This window comes from Magallana gigas, chromosome 2 (assembly GCF_963853765.1).
Source record: "Magallana gigas chromosome 2, xbMagGiga1.1, whole genome shotgun sequence".
In the NCBI taxonomy this organism is placed as follows: Eukaryota; Metazoa; Mollusca; class Bivalvia; order Ostreida; family Ostreidae; genus Magallana; species Magallana gigas.
Genome location: NC_088854.1, coordinates 27,237,526 through 27,243,525, shown reverse-complemented (window position 1 = coordinate 27,243,525; position 6,000 = coordinate 27,237,526).

The following is a 6,000-nucleotide window of genomic DNA, read 5'->3' as shown; positions in this document are numbered from 1 at the left end:
GACATTTTTTGTGTTGAGAGAGAGAGAGAGAGAGAGAGAGAGAGAGAGAGAGAGATATTTCTTGTGATGAGAACAGTGGTTGAGAATCCAACTGAGATATTTTCTTGATGCATGCACTCAAATTTTATATTTTATGTAATACATCATAATTACTTTGAATTCTCCCCTGTTCTAAGAATAGCATGGTTTTATAAACTTGTCAGGATTTTAAGTCTTTGAAATATATACACTGCGCACAAATTAAATATAACGTGTTTTCTATAAACCATGATGATTGAATTCTTAGATTTAATTTAGGGAAGATGATATGGCATTAGAATTGTTTTATGGAATTTGGTCGGATCAATTTAGAAGGGAAAAAAAACCCAGGCCGATAATATTTTTGAATGTGAATATCATATCAAGTACTTTAGGTAGATACCTGCATGAGTCCAGGATCATGAAGCAGTTTAGATTTTTATAAAGATTTTAATCTTTTTTTAAAATGAGTTTTCAATTATCATTAACTGACGCTAGAAATGTGTAATAAACAACGTTTTAAGAAGGCAATTTTCGAAATTTATGTACTTTAAGTGGTAAAACTTTCAGATAATAGGGGAATTTTGACTAGAACTTGTATTAATCAAAACTCTTTGGTTATGTGCACAACATAGTATTTTCATTTATAGCCATTTTGTTAGTGAGATAATCTACAATATCTACTATTTTCTTGCATGCTTTGATGACAAACAAGTTCATCAAATGCCATCCCCCAAAAACAGCAGCTATTAGTACATTGTATTTCCGAACCTTAATTTGTTTTCTTATGTGTACAAAAAACCTTTCTGTTGATACATTTATCTGAAACCAATGTGTTTTTTAGGAGAACATGATGTACCTGCTGTTCAATCATTTCGTTATTTTTATTTACTATGATATCGGAGGTGTGTTCACATATTTATTGGTTATTACGACAATAGCCAGCAAACTGTAGTTTGGTTCTTGAATGTTCAACATTCACAGTGAACTATCGCATGATCACAAAATGCACTGCAAATTTTAAATTAATTTTTTAAAGTAAACTTTAACCTGATTTGAAAGGAAGAAAAAAGTTCAGTGTTTGAAATGGCAAGAAATGCCCCCCCCCCCAAAAAAAAAAAGAACGCCTCAAATCTCGGTCACCCCCCTCCCCCTCCCCGCATCTCACTTCTCAAAAATTCATCAGATAAACACTGGATAGAAAATTTTATATAAAAAAAATAAAATCGTTTTTATGTGTGCGCGCGTGCATGTTTACGTGTAAAACCACCATGCTTTGCTCTGATTCGGTTGGCGCCCATTACGTCATATATTATATGCTTCTCCCCGACCCCTAAGAAGACATTCTCCAGATCAGAGAAACTAAATTCGTGATATACATGTATTTATGTAAATGATTGCATGTTTTATTGAAGATGCAGGCTATATACCAGTATATTTCTGAGTTAACACGAAATCTTCAAAAGCCAGACATCCGAATTCGTTGTGCTGATTACATAATGGGAGTTGAGCAATCGATATTTATAAAGATCTAAGAAATGTCAGATTCTATGTTCTCCAATGAATAATTCAAAGTTTGGTAAAGATTTTCATTTTTTTTTTCAATTATAAACAGCCTATAATAACTATGAGTAATCAATCTGAAAAATCATCACAGTAAATTACTGATTTGAATAAAACAAAATTTTCCAATACATTGATATAAAATATTGAGTGAATTGGTCAGTTAGTCCATTCAATACTGCAACACTCGATAAGAATGAGAAATTACTCCAAAGTTGCATCAGTACATGTCTGGTGTACTTTTGTTTAAGGTTACAAGGTCGACGGTTTCTGTCATATTTTGGCCCGCAGTGAGTTCTGAAAGTATAAACATTTTAATTAAAAGTTAAGATTACTTTTCGAAAATAAGTGTAGGGCAAAGTTTTAAATGAATGCTAAGCGGGATGTGGAGATATGGTTAATGTATCGAATGAATTAAAACAACACAACAAACTGATCTAATCATCAAAAAAAACAAAAATCCCATTAATGATGTAAAAGGCATCCTCCACAATATTCATCTTTTCTTTTTTTTGTGATATTTGCATTTGATGTTTTGTATCCCGTCGAGAACATTTGAGATACTTGACAGCGTTTCTTGTGTATGTTCCGCTCTCAAGGTCATTTACCCTCTGAAGCCTACTGGCTTAGCATTTTGCATGCGTTACATATTGTTTTTTGTGTGTATGTAATACTGATGAGAGAGAGAGAGAGAGAGATGTATGAGTAATAAGAATATCTATTCCATTTTTTTCCTAGTAAGGGTTCTTTTATTGATCTTTAGCTGAAAACGAAAGAAAGAACCTAAAAAATATTTCCAATTAGTATGCAAACATGTCTTGTTACAAATCCAACATATTGTGAAGCAATCTAGGAAACAAGTTCACGCATATTGAACAACTTCCATGGAGTTACCACACAAATACGACTTATATAGATTTTTCCTTTAAAAAATTCAATGTTTATTCATGCATTGTCTATCACAAAAGGATTTCATTTTCGTAATTTTTTTTCTAGAAAAATTATAACAATACATTCCAAAGCAATATTTCAATGAAAAACCACATTGAATCCGATTTGGATAGAAAGAAAATCTCAAATATCGATTGAATATTAATAATAATTGATGAATATATCTGCCTTTTTGTCTGTAGATTGAATGATGAAATTGCACAGACAATATGTTTCTAGGGTTTTTTTTAGAAGACCCTTTCCGAAAAAAGACCATTCATTAATTCGAACATTGATCGAGTTGGTTGATATTGAAATTTGTTTACATTATTTTATGACAGTTAAAGGACAATATTTTTTTCCCAAAACAAATCAAATTATTCGGAGAAAACATTCACCGCACATTATTGTACAAGAAAATCAGAACAGCTAAGCCAGCGGATCATCTAAATCAATTATCTCTTCCAGACAACTCCTAATCTCCAATATTATACTCAAATTCCTATTACCAATTCCCAGAGCTAGACTAGAACTCAATGTATTGTGCCTTTTCTAGTAAACCTGCTTTTCTCTGCGCAGTTGCGAAAACAGCTAAGGTTTTTTTTTCCAAACAGTGTTTATAAACGCGACGAATGAGCTCCAAGGTCGTTAAGCAAACGTACATGTAACTAATTACGTTAAAACTCGTTACGGGTTTAGGCGATACTTGACATACATGTAAGTACGTTACCAAAAGGTTAAACGTAAGTTAGGCCTAAGATCACATACCCTTTGCCCTTCATCCAACTTTGGGCAAACTCAATTATAAACTTTTACGTTTCCGGGCACTGGAAATGCCTTGCGCGTACAATATTTGGGTTTGCATTTAGCACACAATAAGTTACTGTAGTATCGTTGATATTCGTGGTCATCAACTCTCGTGGATTTAGCACAACTGGCAGTTTCAAGGATACGTTACTTCGATTCGTAACCAATGCTTCCATCAATACGTAATTAGAGGTTGCACTTCAACATACCAACGATCGTACTTGGATGCTCGTAACTTGCTTAATTAAAAAAATAATTCCTAACCATGCAACGTGTGTTCTGTTTCATTCGTTGTAACACGTGTGTGCTACTCGTTGTAGCAAGACACACGTTTAAAGGAAAACTCAAAACCATCCTTACAGTTTGCCATAAAAACTAAATATTAAATGGAATATAGTTTGCACTTTATTATGTTTATTGTAACAATATCATAAACACATTATTTTTACTTATTTAAGTCACACAATTTTGTATAAGATAGAAAAATAGTGAAAGTAAATTAAAAAAAAAATATACACAAAAAATTGACCAGAATTTAAAAGTCTGAATTAAACCTATATACTAGACCTAGAATGATACAGTCGTTTTACTATTATAAAGTGTTTTCATGAAAATTCAATTACATAAAGTAACGCAAAATGAAAACTGTTCAAGTCCAGTTTCAATTTGACGGGAAAACTGTACGATAAAAATAACGATCATATTATTTGTTCAAATAACATATTTCCACAATTATTATCCTTCTTCATTTATAAGTCTGTTGACATGAACCTCTATATAGTGCATATTTTAAATTAATCCGCCCTAAAATATTCGGTCAGAAGTGATAGAGAGCGCTTGATTCGATACTGGAAAACGTATTCGAAACTAGGAAAATGGAGGGGGTGTTGAAATTACTATCTCCGTAATTCATCCTTTATATTTTCGGAAGTTTGATACTGGAATTCAGAAGGACAAAGAAACGTGATTTAAACGAAAAATAAAAACATTTGGAATTCCGATAATAATAGTCGCATGCACGACGAAACCGCATACTGATTCGTTACCGGTAAAATGACTGTACCGTATATTTATAATTAAATATTAAGGTTTATGAACTGATTAAACATTTTGTATAAATGTATTTCCTAATGTTTAACATCTTAAACGGCGTTGATATTTGTGATAATTCGGACTTGAATGATGTCTGACCCTTCCATAACGAAAAAGAAAAAGGAAGACTCAGATTACACGTAATACAAAGTCATGAAGACGTTTAATTGCAGACGACCGTGCATGGAAATGGATAACATACCTTTAAAAACAAATTGATTTAATGATTAATAACCGCTGATGAAAAGAAAAAAAACTTTACATTAATTAACTCTCGGACTAGCAAATGAGACGGCAAAATTTAATTAGAAACCCATGAACGATCGTTCTCTATTTTTACACACGACTTGCACTTTCCCATCGGAGAGTGGGGAAGAAAGTCAGTACTCTGGAAAAATAACCTTGCATTTTCAAGGGCCAAAAAATATAATTTTTAGCTTCATACCACAAATAAACTTGTCGACTGAGAATCATAATGAAGAGAAACACTTGTAATTACAGGAAATCGTGAGGTAAAGCGAGTCATAAATACAGATGATCAAGGGGAAAACCAAAGGCGGATGAGGGCAATATCGCAATATGCACCTGAATGATAATTCATAACTATCTTGTTGTGGGTGGATGCATCCATTTTTTCTTTGAGCTCCAGAGTTTCATATTTTATTACTAATTCAAAGCAATATACATGTATTTGCAGAAAACTGATTTCGTCGAAGAGCATTTCTAAAAACGATAATTTGCAATTGTTCGAATACCATTTATCTAAGAGCATTTGGTTTAAAGTCATTGTTTACTTGTTCATATTCTTAAGACTTAGATTATGTATAAAATCATGTTTTCTATCATCGAGTTGGTTTTTTTTAGGTCAAAGTATGATAGGAATTGTTACATGTACAAACCTTTGTGTTTGTGAAAATTTCTCAATGCAGAATTTGTTGGAAAGATCATCATAATGATGTCACTTTTAAAGAGTGTAGGAGTGGTAAATGATGTGAGTCTCATCTGAAAAATCGAAGTAAATTTGAATTTCATGCATCTCCTATAAATTTTTCTCATTCTAGGAAGAAAATCACACAATGGTGTAATTGAACTATCAAATCTTGAGCGTTCTAGATTAATTTATTGCAAGTTAATATCATAAAGCAACGGCAGAAGCAACATGGAGTTCTTTTGTTTAATGCACATCCTAAACTAGGACGGTTTCAGTTAACAAACATTTACATGTATATTGATCATTTGATTTTTTGGTGAAGATCTTAGCCTTCTTCTTGCTAAAAAAAAAAGAAGAAAGATAAATTATTGAAGCATCATTTACATGATGACCTTGGCATAAAAGTGCATTACTCAAATTAAATGGCCGAATTATGATTTTTTTTGGGGGGGGGGGGGATTTCCCGATATATCACATCAGCATTTACAAGAAACCGAAAAGATATCGGCATTCTTTTTACTTCGTGATTTGATACAACGGAGAACGTATCTAGTTCAAGACAGAAGTCTCCAACAGGAATCCATTACAGGAGCAAGCAAAAGGAACATTTTTGCTCAGCAAGAACCAATTAGACTTGGACGGATTCCACGACGGACTTG